This window comes from Schistocerca cancellata, chromosome 4, assembly GCF_023864275.1.
Source record: "Schistocerca cancellata isolate TAMUIC-IGC-003103 chromosome 4, iqSchCanc2.1, whole genome shotgun sequence".
NCBI classification, from domain to species: domain Eukaryota; kingdom Metazoa; phylum Arthropoda; class Insecta; order Orthoptera; family Acrididae; genus Schistocerca; species Schistocerca cancellata.
In genome coordinates this window covers 798,686,684-798,708,183 of record NC_064629.1, presented here as the reverse complement: position 1 = coordinate 798,708,183, position 21,500 = coordinate 798,686,684, and the positions used below count along the sequence as shown (strand labels likewise).

Below are 21,500 nucleotides of genomic sequence, written 5' to 3'. Positions count from 1 at the left end.
CCTGCCTCGGGCATGGATGTGTGTGATGTCCTTAGGTTATTTAAGTTTAAGTAGTTTTAAGCCTGCCTCAGATGTTAAATCCCATAGTGCTTAGAGCCATTTGAATCATTTTTGTGCCGAAATAACTTCATTTGTTGTCCACTTACATCTCAAATTCTACTCATAAAAGATTCTTCCAGCAGCAGGATTCCAACCAGCTGTCTTCATGTCAAGCATCATCTAGTTCAACTCTATCTAATGGCTACAACATTACAGTACAGTGTAGAAAACGAACACTCTGTAAATATCATGATTAGAAAACCCTCCTTAGAATAAATCTCGTACTAATTGTACCACTCCTGCTCTTCCTTTAAAGCTAGTGTTCAAAACGTCGCATACAGTATTTTGATTCCTGATGGGGTACCGAATGAGCTGTTGACTTATATCAATAGCGATCAAAAAGTTTCTGTTTGAGGACGTTGCTGCAGCGCATACGAAACGTAACGAGACTCCGATGCGGGTATATGAGCACTGACATGTAGACAAGGGATTAGCGTGGCATTCGTGTCTTTTCGACGTGCATGGAGTAAAGGCGGAAGTAAACCATGGCGACGTTATTACCAAATGCGTCCCAACAAGACCAATGTGCAGTTATTATTTTCTTGACTTACGAAGAACACAGACCGGTAGCCGTCCATCGGAGAATGAAGAATGTGTATATGGCAGCATGTCTGTCGAAAACCGCGGTGGTCAATAGGATGCTGTTGCTTCATAATAACGCACGTCCCCATAACGCACACGCTGTACTGTAGAAGTGGGAGACACTCGAGCACCCCTGCTGTAGACCTGATCTCTCCCCATGCGATTATCCCGCCTTCGGCCTCATTAAAAAAGGCTTTGAAGGGTCGGCGATTCTTGTCGGACAAAGACGTTCAGCAGGCATTTACGGACTTCATAAATTTAGGCAACATTGTCCGTAGAGCGCAGCGATCTGATGCTATACTTTGGTTAAAAACAACAGTCGAGATCGCAATAACAATTATTTATTATTACCGGTTTCGGCTTGTGTTAAGCGATCCTCAGTTTTTCTAGGTCTCCTGTGGCTGGTGGTGGCGGCTCCTAGGTTTTTCACGAGATACCATGATCGTGTTCTGGGTAGGATAGGATCGGGGTATCATGTGAAAAACCGAGGACAGACACCACCAGCCACAGGGGACTCAAAAAATCTGAGGATGGCTTTAACACAAGCCGAAACTGGTCATAATAAATAAATGTTATTCCGATATCGGCTACATCTACATCCATACTCCGCAAGCCACCTGACGGTGTGTGGCGGAGGGTACCTTGAGTACCACTATCGGTTCTCTCTTCTATTCCAGTCTCGTATTGTTCGAGGAGAGAAAGTTTGTCGGTATGCCTCCGTGTGGGCTCTAATCTCTCTGATTTTATCCTCATGGTCTCTTCGCGAGATGTACGTAGCAGGGAGCAATATACTGCTTGACTCCTCGGTGAAGGTATGTTCTCGAAACTTCAACAAAAGCCCGTACCGAACTACTGAGCGTCTCTCTTGCAGAGTCCTCCACTGGAGTTTATCTATCATCTCCGTAACGCTTTCGCGTTTTCTAAATGATCCTGTAACGAAGCGCGCTGCTCGCCGTTGGATCTTCTCTATCTCTTCTAGCAACCCTATCTGGTACGGATCCCACACCGGTGAGCAGTATTCAAGCAGCGTGCGAACAAGTATATTGTAACCTACATCCTTTGTTTTCTGACTGCATTTCCGTAGGATTGTTCCAATGAATCTGTCTGGCATCTGCTTTACCGACGATTAATTTTATATGGTCATTCCATTTGGAATCACTCGTAATGCCTACTCCCAGATAATTTATGGAACTAACTGCTTCCAGTTGCTGACCTGCTATATTGTAGCTAAGTGATAATGTATCTTTCTATGTATTCGCAGCACATTACACTTGTCTACATTGAGATTCAATTGCCAGTCCCTGCAGCATGTGTCAATTCGTTGCAGATCCTCCTGCATTTCAGTACAATTTTCCATTGTTACAAGCTGTCGATATACTACAGCATCATCCGCAAAAAGCCTCAGTGAACTTTCGATGTTATCCACAAGGTCATTTATATATATTGTGCATAGCAACGGTCCTACGACATACCCCTGCGGCACACCATTGAGACTGACATGCTGCGTTCTGTTATCTAGGAACTCTTCAATCTAATCACACAATTGGTCTGATAGTCCATATGCTCTTACTTTGTTCATTAAACGACTGTGGGGAACTGTATCAAATGTCTTGCGGAAGTCAAGAAACATTGCATCTACCTGGGAATCCTTGTCTATGGCCCTTTCGTGGACGAATAGCGCGAGCTGGGTTTCACACGATCGTCTTTTTCGAAATCCATGCTGATTCCTACAGAGTAGATTTCTAGTCTCCAGAAAAGTCATTATACTCTAACATAATACGCGTGCCAAAATTCTACAACTCATTGACGTATAGTTCTGCACATCTGTTCGACGTCCCTTCTTGAAACCGGGGATGACCTGTGCCCTTTCCGAATCTTTTGGAACGCTGCGCTCTTCTAGAGACCTACGGTACACCGCTGTAAGAAGGTGGTCAATTTCCTTGGCGTACTCTGTGTAAAATCGAAGTGGTATCCCATCAGGTCCAGCGGCCTTTCCACTTTTGAGCGATTTCAATTGTTTTTCTATCCGTCTGTCATCTATTTCGATATCTACCATTTTGTCATCTGTGCGACAATCTGGAGAGGGAACTACAGTGCATTCTTCCTGTTGTTTTAACCGAAATTTACGGCCTTCTTACCGCGCGGAGTAGCAGAGCCACGGTTCGCACGGCTGCCCCCGTCGGCGGCTCGAGTCTTCCCTCGGGCATGGGTGTGTGTGTGTGTGTTTTGTCCTTAGCGTAAGTTAGTTTAAGTTAGATTAAGTAGTGTGTAAGCCTAGGGACCGATGACCTCAGCAGTTTGGTCCCATAGGAACTTAACACAAATTTTCAAAATTTTTACGAACTTCTTCACGCAGCAGGACACAGTGTTTTACCGAAAGAATATCTTCATCCTGGTGCGTCGGTAGGATGATTGCGTCAATGCTCACGGTGATTTTGCATGATTGGCAAGTCACTTCTGGAACGTACGGTCTTCGAACGGAAACTTTTTGATCACACTTTACAGTTTTTGCGGTTAACACAGTCACAACCAGGAGTTGTGTGTGAGCTCCGGATAAACTCTCATATATTAAACTCTTTGATTTCAGAGGAAAATGTCCATCGTCGTAATATCTGTTGAATTTATTGAGGATCAGAACCATTCGAGACGACAAACCTTTGAACGCAGAGTATATCAAAGGTTCGTTAGATCGAATGACTTGTATATGGCACGCTATAACATGTTACGATGCTACAACTTGATGAGTAGATGACTAATCTACTTCATTATGAGCACCATAGCCGTAAATTTGTTGAACGAAGGCGCCAGTTTTTCATACACACTTGAGAGTTAATTTCATTTTTTCCCAACATTTGCAAACGTTCCGACTGAACAACCCCACATATTTCTTGTTATTGTTTATATTTTGTACTTGCCTTTATTTAAATTTAGGAACAAATATAGTATACGTGGATGGCTCTCTGAAATTTCTAGTGCGACCTCAGCTTTATTCTTTGGTTCGCGTTGGATTCTTGTGCGGCTGGTGTTAAGTGCACCAGCAGTCTGCAAACTATCACGAACGGTATCATACCTTCTGAATTTGTTACTACTTCTATGTCTGTGTCGCCTTGCTATAGGTAAAATTGTTGTCGTTATTTTGCTTTTGCACTATTGTCTTCTAGTTTCATGTCATTAACATCGTGTAATTTTCTTTTACAGGTACGCTGTTACGTGCTGATTCATAATATGTACTGTAGCTGCTGAGCATAACCGTTGCTAACGATTTTTGACGCCCGTATTGATACTAAAATACGTAAGTACAATTTGCATTGCGCCTCCAGAGTTGTACTAAGGCCGACATAGTTACTTATAGTTTTCAACTTTTTATTTACGAAGTACCTATTGATGTGGTAGGCAAATGCTTGAAAATAGATGTATACATTAAAAGTTGTTGTGTGCATAACGTCACGAAGAAGAGGTCTTTTAAATATTACAACATGAGTGACAAAATGTCGTCTTCATGTAGCAGAAGATTGATGTTCTTTTGCGATGTATCTCAACCTAGAATTAATGACCCAAGTGACAAAATACATGTCCAGTGCATTAATATCACGTGATTAATTGAAAGTTGTTATAGCTAACAACCGTATCAATAAAACAGACAGCTTACGTCATGAATCTTTGGAAGTTTTTCCGTAAATAGTTCCCAAACCATATATCACTCTCGTCTGTTGCAGGCATCTCGCCTGGCACTGCTTGTTTCACTCACCGCCAAACTCGCAGGATTCTGAACTAAAATAAATTCTGACTCGCTGTTAAGCTTACTATTGCCCTTACGTCTCCAGGAATTCCATGAAGAAGAACAGCAGCTAGCACAGCTACCTAAATTCAGTAGACAATTAATCAGCTCCTCCCTGGCATGTCAAAGTGAATAATAACTCCAGTGTGTGATGTGGATAGAAGTGATGTAGGTGGCTTCTGGGCGCCCTAGCAGATGGCCTATGAATAAGGCTGACTGGGACTTGTTCTCCTCCATTGCCGCTATTGAGCCTCTCTCTAATGACGCCATTGATGCGGTGGTTCACTCGGTCACCACCGTCATCGTTACTGCCGCAGAATCTTCAGTTCCCCGTTCTTCTGAGTCCCCTCGGAGGAGGACTGTGCCTTGGTGGTCGCCTGAGATCGCTGAGGCGATTAAAGATCGCCGGCGGGCGCTACAGCGTCACAAGCGACATCCCTGCATTGAACACCTCATCACCTTCAAACGGCTGCGTGCGCGGGCCTGCCGCCTTATCCGCGAAAGCAAGCAGGAGTGCTGGGAGCGGTATGTGTCCACCATTGGCCTCCATGTCTCTCCATCGCAGGTCTGGGCCAAGATCCGACGCCTCTATGGCTATCGGACCCCTGTCAGCGTCCCTGCGCTCTCACTGAATCGAGCAGTTTGTACAGACTCCGACGAAATTACCAACAGCTTGGCAGAGCATTTTTCTCTGAGTTCCGCTTCTTCCAATTACCCACTGGCCTTCCGCTCCATTAAAGAACGGATGGAACGTCGGAGCCTTTCTTTTCGAACCCACCATCCGGAATCCTACAATGTTCCACTCAGTGAGTGGGAATTTCACAGTGCTCTAGCCGCTTGCCCTGATACCGCTCCTGGGCCAGATCGCATCCACTGTCAGATGCTGAAACACCTTTCAGTGGAATGCCAGCGGCGCCTCCTCGACCTTTACAACCGTATTTGGGTTGAGGGTGAGTTTCCGTCGCAATGGCGGGAAAGTATTGTATCCCCATTCTGAAACCAGGCACGAACCCTTTGGAGGTGGACAGCTACCGTCCCATTAGCCTCACCAACGTTCTTTGCAAGTTGCTTGAACGGATGGTGAGCCGGCGGTTGAACTGGGTACTGGAGTCTCGGGGCCTTCTGGCTCCGTCTCAGGGTGGGTTCCGTAAAGGCCGCTCCGCCGCCGACAATCTGGTGAGCCTGGAGTCGGCCATCCGTACTGCCTTTGCCCGCCGTCAGCACCTGGTCGCTGTCTTTTTCGACATGCGGAAGGCGCACGATACAACATGGCGTCATCACATCCTTTCTACGCTTCATGGATGGGGTCTTCGGGGCCCTCTGCTGATCTTTATCCGCAAGTTTCTGTCGTATCGTACCTTCCGCGTGCAAGTCGCGACCTCCCATAGTTCCTCCCGAGTCCAGGAGAAGGGGGTACCACAGGGATCTGTCCTCAGTGTCTGCCTGTTTTTAATTGCAATAAACGGGCTGGCTGCAGAGGTGGGAAATTCTGTCTCCACTTCCCTGTATGCTGACGACTTCTGCCTTTACTACAGCTCTATTGGCATTGCAGCTGCTGAACGTCAGCTACAGGGCGCTATCCGTAAGGCGCAGTCTTGGACTGTAGCTCATGGGTTCCAGTTTTCGGCAACCAAGACTTGCGTTATGCATTTCTGCCGGCGACGCACTGTTCACCCGGAGCCTCGGCGAACTTCTTGCTGTGGTGGAGACACATAGGTTTTTGGGTGTGGTTTTTGATGCCCGGTTGACTTGGCTGCCTCATATTCGGCAGCTTAAACAGATGTGTTGGCGGCATCTAAATGCTCTGCGATGCTTGTGCCACACCCGCTAGGGCGCCGACCGATCTACCCTGTTACGGCTCTACCAGGCGTTAATCCAGTCCCGTCTGGATTATGGGAGCCTGGCTTATGGCTCAGCATCCCCATCTGCGTTGCGGGTGCTGGACCCAATCCTCCACAGCGGGATACGCCTTGCCACTGGTGCTTTCCGTACCAGCCCTGTGGACAGCATACTAGTGGAGGCAGGTGTCCCTCCACTGCGGTTACGGCGCCAACGTTTGCTGGCCGCCTATGCTGCCCATGTTTTCAGCTTGCCCGGGCATCCTAACAATCGGCTACTATTCCCACAGTCGCACGTCCGTCTTCCAGAACGTCGGCCCAGGGCTGGATGTACGATCGCGGTCCGCGTCCGAGAGCTTCTTTCCGGGCTTGGGGCTTTACCTCTTCCCCCTCCTTTCCGGGCACCTCTGCGTACACCCCCGTGGTGTGTGCCTCGCCCGAAGGACTCAGTCCCTCCGGAGGCCTTTCGCCGCCACTTTCTTTCCATCCTCGCAACGTATCAGGGCTCTGGCGTTGTTTACACTGACGGCTCGATGGTTGCTGGTCGTGTCGGTTATGCGCTAAAATGGTTCAAATGGCTCTGAGCACTATGGGACTCAACATCGTAGGTCATAAGTCCCCTAGAACTTAGAACTACTTAAACCTAACTAACGTAAGGACATCACACACACCCATGCCCGAGGCAGGATTCGAACCTGCGACCGTAGCAGTCCCGCCGTTCCGGACTGCAGCGCCAGAACCGCACGGCCACCGCCGCCGGCTTATGCGCTAACTCTAGGGGACCATTCCGAACAACGTTCATTGCCGGCTGGCTGCAGCGTTTACACTGCTGAGCTGGTCGCCATCTTTCCTCCTCTAGAGTATATCCGCTACTGCTCAAGTGAGTCCTTCGTGACCTGTAGCGATTCCCTGAGCAGTTTACGAGCTCTCGACTAGTGTCTCCCTCGTTCTCGTCTGGTTATGGCTATGCAGGAGTCCCTGCATACTCTTGCCCGTTGCGGCCGCTCTGTGATCTTTGTGTGGACCCCGGGCCATGTTGGGATACCCGGCAATGAAAATGTTGACCGCCTGGCTAAAGAGGCCACCAGTGCACCATCTCTGGAGATTGGCCTCCCGGCGACTGATTTGCGGGCAATCTTACGCCGCAAAATTTTCGACCTATGGGACACTGAATGGCGCAACCTGCCCATGCCGAACAAGCTTCGCCCTATCAAGGCGACGACGACTGTGTGGCGGTCGTCCATGCGGGTCTCCCGCCAGGAGTCTGTTGTCCTCTGCCGGCTGCGCATTGGGCACACTCGGCTTACGCACGGCCACTTATTGCGCCGTGAGGACCCACCTCTATTGCTGCGGCTCCGTTTTATCTGTGGTCCACATTTTGTTGGAGTATCGCCTTTTAGCTGTGCTCAGGCAGACGTTAGCGCTGCCTGATACGCTCCCTGCCCTTTTAACTGATGACCCTGCTATGGCTGGCTTAGTTTTGCGTTTTATTCGGGCAGGGGGTTTTTATCATTTAATCTGAGTGTTTATGTTTTATTTTATTGTTTTGTGTTGATTCTGGCCTTTGGCCTACGGTTTTTAAACTGAGTTTTTAATGTGTTCTCGGTGGTTGGCTTTTCCTTTTTTATCTCTATGGTCGGCCAACCACCTTCACACTCTGTGTGATTTCAGTTTGTTTCGTCTGATCTCTGTGTGAGTCTTTCTTGTCCTGTGTCGTCTGCCGTCTTTCCTGTTGTTCGTTTTTATTCTCTTTGGGTGGTTTTAGTTTTTTTGGAAAAAGGGACCGATGACCGTCGCAGTCTGGTCCCTTTGATGACCCAAACCAACCAACCAACCAACCTGTAGGTGGCAAAAGTAAATGGAAAGTAATACCGATTTAATCGTTGGCAAAATGGGAGTGGTTGCATCACGGGAGTACCATAAGCCCTGTTATGAAATAAGTCGTAGACTTTCAAGACCATGCCTTCTACGCGAAACTCGAGTCGAAACTGTATCCTCAAGAACAACATTCCGGATTGGTAACGATAGCACTTGTCACCGGATACGTTACTGAACGAAGGTTCTTCGTGGACGGCATACTGGGTCATGAAACGTCAAAATATTCCGCAGCGCATTTTAAATGGCGGGTATTACACTCGATATCGACGGAATGGAACGCCACGGCGCGTCAGTGTCAAATGTTTTCCTCAAGAACGTGATGACGTAGACAGGATGGTGGCGGCGTCTGTCAGCATTGCACATTAACTTCTTCTCGCCACATTTACTCACGTTATGACACTAGATTTTCTGCTTTTGTACAACGTTAATTCGTATTTTCTGTTTCCTTTGTTTCCGTGATATTTTAAGAAGGTTGCATGAGAACTTCATATTTATCGTAAGACATACATCATCCGAAAGCGAAAAACTGTTTGTTTTAAAACAACTAGACAAAGGAAAAATTTACATTGTATGAAATAAAAAAAATTTGAATAAAAATTTCTCCAACATTCCTACAGTCAGCATTATTAAGGGGAAAAAATACATCATTTAAAGTTGTTTGTAATTAGAATTTTTCAAAAAAAGACGCAGTGGATAAAGCAAAACCCATTCATAAATTTTACTACCATTTTTAGTTTTTTTCTCATTTATCGTTACTTCAAATCCCAGCCTGTTACGGGCAAACGTCTGCGCTATCAGCTGCATAGACATTTCGCTCTTCAGCCGATTTCTGTAAATAAATAGAGCGATACGATATAAGTGTTCTTTGCTGTTGGTTCGGTCTTGAAACCGAAGAGTATTTTCATACAGATCGCCATGCTAGTCCATTCTTTGCAAATCTTTCCATAACTAGCTCAACCTAGACTGATTTTAATCTGCTTACTATGTTAACCTTGGTCACCCTCTACAGTTTTAACCTCCCACACTGCTTCCTTCCATTAACAAACTGACAATCCCTTGTTGCCTCAAGTTGTGTCCTATCAACCTGTCCCTGCTTTTAGCCAAATTGTACAATAAATTTTCTTTTTCCCAATTTCATTCAGTAAATCACCATTAGCCACTCGATTTACTCATCTAACCTTCAGCGTTCTTCTACATCACCAAATTTCAAAAGACTGGACTGCTTATTGTCAACCTTTCACTTCCGTAAAAGACCACATTCTAGACAAGTACCTTCCTAAAATACTTCATAACATATAAATTTTTTTCTGTTTAACGAATTCAACTTTTTGAGAAATATTTTGTTTGCTGCTGCCAGTCTCCATCACCTTCACTCCAAGCACCATCAGTTATTTTGCTGACTTAATAGCAAAAGTTATCTACTACTTTTACAGTCTCGTTTACTAATCTACAGGGTAACAATTATTGAACTATATGAAATAAAATCGACATAACGGTTTGCGTTAGGAAGTTCAAACTATACGGTTGGCCGTGAGGCGTGATGGAAACTAGTATGCGTTGTACGGTTTGGTTCAGCGACGAAGCACACTTTCATTTGGATGGATTCGTCAATAAGCAAAACTGGCGCATTTGGAGGACTGAGAATCCGCATTTCGCGATCGAGAAGTCTCTTCACCCTCAACGGGTGACTGTGTAGTGTGGAATTTCCAGTCACGGAATAATCGGTGCGATATTCCTTGATGGCACGGTGACTACCGAACGGCACGTGAAGGTTTTGGAAGATGATTTCATCGACATTATCCAAAGTGACCCTGATTTCGACAAGATGTGGTTCATGCTAGACGGAACTCGACCCCATCGAAGAAGGAGAGTGTTTGACGTCCTGGAGGAGCACTTTGGGGATCGCATTCTGGCTCTATACTACTCAGAGGCGACTGGCATGGGCCTCGATTGGCCGCCATTTTCTCCCCATCTGAACACAAGCGGCTCCTTTTTGCGAGGCTGCATTAAAGACAAGGTATACAGTAATAACCCCAAAACCATTGCCGAGCAGAAATCAGCTATTCAGGAGGTAAACGACAGCACCGATGTTCCGACACTTCAGCTGGTCATGCAGAATTTCGCTATTTCTCTTCGCCACATCATCGCCAATAATGATAGGCATATCGAATATGTCATAACCTAAATCCGAATATCTGTAGTGACGTTTACATGTTGAATAAAGTGTGTAAACGCCGTAGTTTGTAACTAATTTGCGACTGTAGTTTGCCCTTACTTTCAGCAGTTCATAGTACGTACCAGTACAGAAGGGCCGTTATGCTAAATTTACAATGTCAGATCGGTCAGTCATCCAGAATGTTGCCTGTGGAACTACTGAAAAGGCTGCTGGCCTCTCTTCACGAACCATGGATTACTCTGATCGGCTAACTATACAGCTGAGGCACGCAAGCCACCCCACCTCAGAAATGTCCATGCTAATTACACAAAGAGAAATCCGTGTGTTTTCGTAATCATAAAAATGGCTCTGTGCACTATGGGACTTAACATCTATGGTCATCAGTCCCCTAGAACTTAGAACTACTTAAACCTAACTAACCTAAGGACATCACACAACACCCAGTCATCACGAGGTAGAGAAAATCCCTGACCCCGCCGGGAATCGAACCCGGGAACCGGGCGTGTGAAGCGAGAAAGCTACCGCACGACCACGAGCTGCGGACATTCGTAACCATAGAAAAGAAGATTTCACGCTTATTATTAACGAAATATCATTACTGAGATTCTTTTTAGTTTTTACGAGGGGCGTTCAATAACTAATGTAACCTTTTTCCTCCACCAGTTTCGGTCCAAAAAATGCGCAGTTTGTTGTGGGACATTGTGGAATTTTCCCCCTTCGGGTCCTACGGTACATGAATTTCCAATAGGTGGTGGCGCAATACGTAGCCTTTAAAATGGCGTCTGCAACGGAGGTATGTTCCCGCCAGAGAGCTGAGTTTCTTTTGGCGGAAAACTAAAGCATCACAGATATTCATAGGCGCTTGCACAATGCCTATATAGATCTGACAGTGAACAAACGCGCGGTGAGTCGCTGGGCGAGGCGTCGCAACAAGGTGGCGCAAACCTGTCCAATCTCCGGAGTGCCGGCCGGCCGCAAACAGCTGTGACTCCTGCAAAGATGGAACGAGCGGACACTTTCATTCGAGGTGATGGAAAGGAACTTCTTCTCCAGACACAAGTCTGCGCACTCGAGAGGAGCTCAGGAAACCTCTGGACTGTTCTTCCTCATCCACCCTACAGCCGGGAACTCGCATTTTCCGAATTCCATCTGTTTGGCACTCTGCGGTAAGCAGTACGTGGATGCTGGAGAGGGTAATACACTACTGGCCATTAAAATTGCTACACCAAGAAGAAATGCATATTATAAACGAGTATTCATTGGGCAGATATATTATACTAGAACTGACATGTGATTACATTTTCACGCAATTTGGGTGCATAGATCCTGAGAAATCAGTACCCAGAACAACCTCCTCTGGTAGTAATAACGGCCTTGATACGCCTGGGCATTGAGTCAAACAGAGCGTGGATGGCGTGTACAGGTACAGCTGCCCATGCAGCTTCAACACGATACCACAGTCATCGAGAGTAGTGACTGGCGTATTGTGACGAGGCAGTTGCTCGGCCACCATTGACCAGACGTTTTCAATTGGTGAGAGATCTGGAGAATGTGCTGGCCAGGGCAGCAGTCGAACATTTTCTGTATCCAGTAAGGCCCGTACAGGACCTGCAACATGCGGTCGTGCATTATCCTGCTGAAATGTAGGGTTTCGCAGGGCTCGACTGAAGGGTAGAGCCACGGGTCGTAACACATCTGAAATGTAACGTCCACTGTTCAAAGTGCCGTCTATGCGAACAAGAGGTGATCGAGACGTGTAACCAATGGCACCCCATACCATCACGCCGGATGATACGCCAGTATGGCGATGAAGAATACACGCTTCCAATGTACGTTCACCGCGATGTCGCCAATCACGGATGCGACCATCATGATGCTGAAAACAGAACCTGGATTCGTCCGAAAAAATGACGTTTTGCCATTCGTGCATCCAGGTTCGTCGTTGAGTACACCATCGCAGGCGCTCCTCTCTGTGATGCAGCGTCAAGGGTAACCGCAGCCATGTTCTCCGAGCTGATAGTCCATGCTGCTACAAACGTCGTCAAACTGTTCGTGCAGATGGTTGTCGTCTTGCAAACGTCCCCATCTGTTGACTCAGGGATGGAGACGTGGCTGCACGATCCGTTTCAGTCATGCGGATACGATGCCGGTCATCTAGACTGCTAGTGATACGAGGCCGTTGGGATCCAGCACGGCGTTCCGTATTACCCTCCTGAACCCACCGATTCCATATTCTGCTCACAGTCATTGGATCTCGACCAACGCGAGCAGCAATGTCGTGATACGATAAACCGCAATCGCGATAGGCTACAATCCGACCTTTATCAAAGTCGGAAACGTGATGGTACGCATTTCTCCTCCTTACACGAGGCATCACAACAACGTTTCACCAGACAACGCCGGTCAACTGCTGTTTGTGTATGAGAAATCGGTTGGAAACTTTCCTGATGTCAGCACGTTGTAGGTGTCGCCACCGGCGCCAACCTTGTGTGAATGCTCTGAAAAGCTAATCATTTGCATATCACAGCATCTTCTTCCTGTCGGTAAAATTTCGCGTCTGTAGCACGTCATGTTCGTGGTGTAGCAATTGTAATGGCCAATAGTATAATATAGCAGGACGTTGGGTCCGGCGTCGACCAGTAGAGTGGTACCATACGGGCATACAGACCGTCTCAGATGATGGCGTACGGCCATCGCATTGAACGGCATGATGAGAAATAGGGTTTTGTAACCAAAATGGTGTATTGGAATCCTGAATAAAACCAAGCTTCTTTCAGAAAAAGAGTTGTTGCGTTACTTATTGAACGGCCCTCGTAAATAGAAAAAGCGGCGCAGAAATGGAGAATAACTGTAAAACAAGCACTAGACCTTCACTGAATGTAGAAACGCCTGCACTAGACAAAGACTGACTTAGGAGGAACTAGTTTAGAATTTCTGTAGCGTAGTGAGTTATGAATAGAAAGGGTCAGGTGGGCTGTAATGTGAAGATTGGAGATGAAGATCGACAGGAGGGGGCGAAGTGGGGAGGTCTGATGGTAGGAAGGTAAATGAGTGTGAGACAGTGAGTGTGGGATGGACCATGATATGAAGAGGAAAGGAATAAGGAAAGATGAAGGGAGGGGATAGCCCTATTGTGAGATTAGATACGGAAGGAAGAGGTACAGCTGGCAGCACAAACCGCGGTACGGATTTCATTCTGTGGGAGAGAGTTGGTTGAATTTTGTTTCCTTAATGCTAGGACTATATTCAAACTTTCTGTAAAACTGACGGTTCCTCACAGTCTCACTTCCACCATTCACCATTGGGCAGCACGACTTGTCGTGGCGTTGACGTCTCATTTCGCATGAAAACCGCGCTTCGACATCCCGTTGGTCTCCGGAATCGGCGTTAATTCTCTTCCGAAGGGGTAACCGTGCAGCTGGCGCCACCTGCAGGAAGTTTATCTCGGAGCTAACCAGATCATTATCCATAACTTTCGACCTAATGAGGAATTTTTATTTCTATAGAACTTTTTGTCTTCTGTGACGCGATGATCTGTATTTCTAAACTTATTTATTTATTTAAAAATAAAAACAATATCGGATTCCGAACATGGGGGGAGGGGGGTAAAAGTGAAAAAAAGCGATGACGCTAGCCACTGTACCACCATTTTACCTGAGAGTCGTCCGCCCCCGGTAGCTGAATGGTCAGCGTGACGGATTGTCGATCCTCTGGGCCCAGGTTCCATTTCCGGCTGGGTCGGGGAATTTTCTGCGCCCAAGGACTGGATGTTGTGTTGCCATCATCATCCTCATCGACTGCAGGTAGCCGAAGTGGCCTCAAATTGTAAGACCGGCATCTGGCGAACGGTGCGTCCGAAGGGGGGCCCTAGTCATACGATTAAATAAATAAATTTCTAAACTATACGCTACCAACTCGTTAGATAGGAGGGAAAATTGGGCTTAACTCCTCGTCGAGGTTATCAGGGAACTTGCTTCTTGTAGACAAATAAATCAACACAATGGTCCTTATATGTCTGGGAAGACAATCCCGGCAGTCGTGTGAAGCTATTTATGAAAACAGCAGGAAATCTGTATCAGGATGCATTTATACTGCTGGTTGCAGATCCAGATAACTAAACTAAACTCCGCCCGAACAGGCCATGGAGGCCCAACAGTACCGACCGGCCGCCGTGTCATCGTCAGCCCACAGGCGTCACTGGATGCAGATATTGAGGGGCATGTGGTCAGCACACCGCTCTCCCTGCCATATGTCAATTTACGAGACCGGAGCCGCTACTTCTCAATCAAGTAGCTCCTCAGTTTGCCTCACAAAGGCTGAGTGCACCCCACCTGCCAACAGCGCTCGGTAGACCGGATGATCACCCATCCAGGTGCTAGCCCAGCCCGACAGCGCTTAACTTCGGTGATCTGACGGGAACCGGTGTTACCACTGCGGCAAGGCCGTTGACTTTCAATACAAATAACTAAGGAAATTCGGTCGATTGCTCATGACAGTGTTTTCAGTTGTTTTCATCTACATACATCTACGGCACTTCGCTCTTTCCATGATATAATTTCACTGAATAGTTTCTTGCTGACTTGTTGAGTCTACCGAAAGAGCTCAACAGGACTTACTAAGTATGGTAACTGTTATCGTCTTATAATTTTATCAAGTTCCACACATGTTGTGTCGTTGAAATTCATTTCAATGGCTATTTCCAACCCCACAGAAGAAAGTGCACAGTAAGAGCTGGCGATTAATCTTCCTTTCACCTTTCTTTAACGATCTTTTAATTTTCCCGTCATCGGGTCCAGCCGTCAGCTGCCATTACGACGCTCTTCAGCTCACATGAAATTTTGAAACATTCGGGACCAATTTAAATTATTAAAAAACCCTAAATATATAAGGTTGAAATGTATATTATCTGTTGAGGAATATTACGATACGATTTGATGGCTACATACCGCAGGGAGCTGCTGCTGGTAAGTGTAAATGAGTGGATAAGTGGGTGCGTTGAAACTGCGGGAATACGGGTAGCAGGAGCTTGGTACCAGTTTTCTTTTCCTTTTTTTTTCAGCTATGGTTGGTACGAAGGATACATTCATAAACATATTTCTGCATCAGAAAGATGGAGTTAGCAGACGTAACCCAGGACGTATAAGGATTTTGTAGGTATGTGAGCGGGACTGCTACGGTCGCAGGTTCGAATCCTGCCTCGGGCATGGGTGTGTGTGATGTCCTTAGGTTGGTTAGGTTTAAGTAGTTCTAAGTTCTAGGGGACTTATGACCTAAGATGTTGAGTCCCATAGTGCTCAGAGCCATTTGAACCATTTTTTAGGTATGTGTGGCGCTAAAAGGATATAGTCTTTATGTTCGACCCCGTCGTATTTGTACTTTTACTCTATTGCAGAATCGTTAAAAAACACTTAGTAAGTATAGTTTAGATGTAGCGATCGAATGTTAGCCCCACGTATTTGATTGTGTTCTAGAGATTGCGTGTCGAATGTTAGCCCCACGTATTTGATTGTGTTCTAGAGATTGCGTGCATGGTGTCTGTATTGTGAATGGATATTACTTATGATCTTAACTGCAACACTTTGTGGTCACACGCATAAAGGCCTGCATTAAGGCTACCCTTCTTTCAAAAATGAATAAGGCCCAAATTAACAAAATGCTGTCTGACTATTCTTTGTTATGGTTCTACAGGCACCCATACTTATATAGCGCAAGGTATCATTTTGCTTAACATCCGTAATACTTCAGTGCTGCCTATTGGTTAACCTTCCCGTTGCTCTATCCAACCTGAATCCCCTAACGATATTTAATATAAGAGGCAGACAAATAAAACGAGACAGATGCAGAAAGTAAGTAAACTGTTAATTATTTCAAAAGTAACCACCATAACTTTCAATACATGTATCCCACTGTGAGACAAGACGGACAATGTCTTCACGGTAAAATGTTTGCGATAGCCTACAGAGTCATGATTGTATCCACGCGGGTTCCTCTTCGTCCGCAGTAAATCAATGGCCACAAATGTCTTTATTCGGTGCTCCAAAAATATAGAAATCGCTTGGGAAGAGATCGGAACTGTATGCAGAATGACCGAGGGCTTCCCCGAGAAACTTCTGCAGCGTAGTCGAAACAACCTTGGCAGCGTGTGGGCAGGCATTATCCTGCAACTGACTGGAGCCGTCCATCAACATTCCTGGGCGTCTGGACTTAACGGCACACTTCAGCTTTTGCGAAGAGTCCACGTACTGCCGTGCGTTAATCGTGGCGCCGTGTTCCAGAAAGTCAATGAGCAGGGGGCCCTTGCAGTGAAAGAAGAACGTCGTCGTGACTTCCCCCGCTCTCGCGTGCCTGATGAAGTTTCGCCGGGAAGCCTTTACAAATCCTCCATACATTCTTCATCTCTCCGCATTGTAATCTTCCCCCCCCCCTTCCTAACTCCAGTAATTGTACACAATGAGCGAAGTCTTTTATTAAAAATTTGAGAGGAGCGAAGATTGCAATAATCTTTCTAGTTTACTTAGCTTTCCGTATAGAGTTCGCTCCAGTTCTTCTTGTGTAGGGGTCTGATTCTTGAAGCAGAAATTCTCACATTGGAGGTCCTCATGGTTGAATTGATCTAAATAGATTTGAAGATTGTTGTTGCAGAATTTTTGTGGTTACGTTAATTTAGTTTGTCACATTTTAGTATATCAAACATTTTCACACTAACAGGGCCGAAATTACATTGTTCACCAAAAATACAAAAATACGTCCGATCACATCAGAGAAATGCTTACTACTACTTCACTCAGTAGTAATAACCTTATTAGAAAGAGTTTACAGTTTTTCTTGATAATAACAGAAATTTTAAGTGTGCCAAATAATTCGTAATTTCAAATGTTTCTAAAAAAATTTAATTGTACATTTAGAGCCAGTACTTATCGATTGTAACATCAAAAATAAATTAATTCCTTTTCATAAGTTTTAGCTTGAAATTTAACATATTGTGTATAAAATCATATGTAAGTTTTCAGAAAAGCACCTGATATAATATTGACCTCTCCAAAATTCTAAAAATTATACTGGTATCGACAACTACTGATGAGGAAAAGTAATGCTAGAGGAGGATGTCTGTTGCACCATTCAATTTCCATAGTTTTCGAGCCCTGAAGAAAGATATTGGTGGCCGTCGATTTGCTTCGGACGAAGAGGTCCACGCCTGGTACAGTCATGGTTCTGTAGCCAACCATAAATATTTTTCCATGAAGACACTGTCCGTCGTGTCTCACAGTGGGATAAATGTATTAACAGTTATGGCGACTGTCCGCAGCTCGTGGTCGTGCGGTAGCGTTCTCGCTTCCCACGCCCGGTTTCCCGGGTTCGATTCCCGGCGGGGTCAGGGATTTTCTCTGCCTCGTGATGACTGGGTGTTGTGTGATGTCCTTAGGTTAGTTAGGTTTAAGTAGTTCTAAGTTCTAGGGGACTGATGACCACAGATGTTAAGTCCCATAGTGCTCAGAGCCATTTGAACCAGTTATGGCGACTACTTTTGAAATAATAAACAGTTTACTTAATTTTTCCAACTGTCCGTTTTCATTCAACTGTCTCTTATTTTACCTGATAAGCAACACAGAAACCCAGATTTATGCTTCCATGTATGAAGCTGATATATTTCTTTGAATTGACCTTGAAACAGTATAACAAACCCAGTAAATAAAATGTCGAGTGGCCGTTGTCTCCCCGTTTGTGATTTGAAAATAATTAAACAATCAGAAAAGTGATTCTTTATGAACATCTACTACCAGAAAGCTAATTTGGAACAGGCATGAGAACACTTGGACTATCATATAGGCAGAGCGCTCGCTTCAACTACCTGATAAAATTAGTACTTCAGTTAATTAGATTTATTAAAGGTACGAATTTGAAAGAAAGATATGAGACTTCCACATATTCACGGCTGTTTCGAGTACACAGTGTGTTTACCTGAGGTCTCTGAGCTGTATATGCCTTCGGCCAATGTCTAGCGAGGTCCTGGTACCAAGCGAGGTAGCGCAGTGGTTATCACACTGGACTCGCACTCCGGAGGACGACGTTCTAACCCTCGTCCGGCCATCCTGATTTAGGTTTTCCATGATTTCCCTAAACCGATTAATGCACATGCCGGGATGGTTCCTCTGAAGGACTTCCTTCTCCTCCTTCCCTAATCCGAGCGTGTGCTCCGTCCCTAATGGCCTCGTTGTCGACGGGACGTTAAACACTAATCTCCCGAGGTCCCGGTCGCCGCACATGGCTTGCTTGCTTGCTTGCTTTCTGTTTCTTACCGCACTCCCCCTTGTTTCTGTAAAATACCTTCACAACACTGAAGACGCCTGTAAAATGCAACAACCCAAATCTACAACGCACAACAAAAAGTAATACAACACTCAGGAAGACGCACGTAATATAGTTGCCGTCGCTGCGGGAGCAATTCAGCATAGCGTTGTTGTGCCGCATTCATTGAGCCCATACAAGAGGCGATTATCGATCAACTCTTAATCAGTAAATCTATCGATATCGCTGTGTATTGCTGTTAACATACGACAAACACATTCGGGAAAAACAAACGCGAGAACTGCCGATTGCAAGCTAGAGGGCGACGAGAAACCATATCCATATTACTGTTGCCACCAGCAAGTACCATTACTCAGTCGAATCAGTTTGTTTCTAAACTACACAAACAGCACGTTCCGTCGATATTTGCTCCGTTGTGCACTATTATCAATGCAGTACGGATATAATCTAACTGGGGCAAAAAACCAAACGAAATGCAGCAACTCGGTAATGAGCTGCCAGAGACGTGGGCCCCTTATACCAAAACACTCAGAAGATGTTCCTGAGCAATCTTTGAAAGTTTAGTAACAAGCTGCCGAAGACATGGGTCCCTTATGGCAAAACACTCAGAGGGTAACCTTAAACAGGCTTTGAAAGCTTCTCGTTGGAGCTCTGGTTCACCTTGCATATTAGATACAGAAGGAGTTAAATACAGGGTGGGAAAAATAAAAGTGGCCCGATCGAGTGTACGTGATCGGAAGGGAATTTGTGTAGCATTAACCGAGCAACAGCCCATACAGCTGGCCGAATCTTGGAGCACATTTACTCAATATTCACGCCTGACAGAGTTATTAGTAGAGGACAATCTGGCCATCCAGACACTGATCCCTCAGTGTGCGATTACGTTGTGTGGGCAACCCGCTAATCTAAGATGTTCCACAATAACCCTTGTGGTGTGCGTACTGTAAGACGTTCGGTACACACACCATCAGATTATTTGACTTGTCGCTCTAACGAAGTAGGCGAGTGTCAGCAATATGTCTCGTGGTCTTATCGTGGCGTGTTTATCTTCTGCCGTTAGGTCAGACGATAGAAATGCCACGTGCACGCTTAGAGTAGCAGATTGACGGTGAACCACTTTAAACAGAACTTGATTAATTTTCACACACATTTATTAAAATAATAACCAGCATAAAAATTACTTAACTTGGTTCTGGATGCTATTTACAATTGACAGTCTGAAGTTCCTTTGGTCTTGGTACGTTAATCTTATTCTCACATATCTCTGATACTTGACAAAGTGTCTATTCATGTACAGGAATATGATAATCCTATTAGGCGCAGACTGAAACTTGACTACAGACAAATGTAGACTGACTAATCGGAGGTCTGTACACTCGTTATAATACCTCGCGCGTTCAGGTATCACTGCGCGAGTGTGGTCCGCGAGGAGAAAAAGGTCTACGTTAGCAGCAATCTCATTGGCTGCGTTACATATTAATACGCGGATCGGCGGAAGCAGAATTTGGTCCGTCTCTAAGACAGCGCCATCTCGTAGTGCGGAGACGGACGAGCGCTGCGCCTCCGCTGTTGTGCTTAGCGGGGCGCGCTCTAGTGGGAAAGTTGTGTACGCGCTGACTACGCGGAACTATGTACACAACAACCCTCATAGTGTTCAAGAACTGCACCAGGACATTTCCGACAAGATTGCAGCAGTTCTAGCATTCCAGCTTCTATCCGCCTTCAGCAACTTGCTTATCAGAGCCAAAAATTGCCAAGAGATGAATGGTGGTCACTTTCAACACCTTCTATAGTCAGTTTAGTACTGTATTTGCTTTCCTCTACGGTGTTACTTTGTACCCTGGAACTCTGTTCTCCGGGCAACTTTTATTTGCCCCATCCTGTACTATCTCAGAAAGGAGGACGGAATTAAGCGTGAGAATCACCCATCTTTCACCTGAAATGTTTTCAGGTCTTCCAATTATATTATTTTCAGCCGGCCGGAGTGGCCGTGCGGTTCTAGGCGCTACAGTCTGGAACCGAGCGACCGCTACGGACGCAGGTTCGAATCCTGCCTCGGGCATAGATGTGTGTAATGTCCTTAGGTTAGTTAGGTTTAATTAGTTCTAAGTTCTAGGCGACTGATGACCTCAGAAGTTAAGTCGCATAGTGCTCAGAGCCATTTGAACCTTTTGAACTATTTTCATCTTCCGTCGACATACCACAGTACTGACAAAAGGAAGATTATAATTTAACAATTCGTCAACAAGGAGGGTAAGAGCACCGAGGGAGGCGAACTCGCTTTCGGTAGACGACGGTTCAAACCCGCGTCCAGCCTGACAGATTTTCCGTGGTTTCACTAAATCGCTTCACGCAAATGCCGGGATGCTTTATTTGAAAGGGCACGGTCGACTTCCTTCCCTAATCCGATGGGACCGATGACCCAAGGATAAGAGACAGACAGCAAGCTCGAACTGGAGAAGGAGAGGAAAAGAAACCATTCCGGCACTTCCCAAAAGCGATTTACGAAAACAGCACAGAAAAACCTAATTCTTGGTGTTCGATCGAATACTGAAGCCCAGTTCTCCCCAAATGTAAGTCCAGTGACTTAACAATGCGCCATCTCGTTCTGTACAGTTTTTTGGGAGGGCATTCACAGACGACCTGATGGAGACGTGAATTATGCTACTCATTAATGCCTGTTCAGTGTCCTGACCACTGCATCAGTTCGCTCGATGAATGAAATTTGCGATTGCAGCACTAACAGCGAATGATTAGAATTTTATAACATTTTACTCCGCAGAAAGTAGATTAAGATTGTTACGAGTTTAGCCATCTTACAACATCAGTCAAGTCATTTACT

General features: G+C 45.7%; 1 long non-coding RNA gene and 1 pseudogene across 1 annotated transcript in view; one reads left to right on the top strand and one right to left on the bottom strand.

Annotated features, from left to right (window-relative positions):
- Positions 1 to 21,500, top strand: part of LOC126184912 (uncharacterized) — a 495,668-nt gene that overhangs the window by 118,301 nt on the left and 355,867 nt on the right. The gene's annotated exons all lie outside the window — the stretch shown is intronic.
- LOC126185514 (5S ribosomal RNA) lies at positions 14,684 to 14,801 on the bottom strand (annotated as a pseudogene).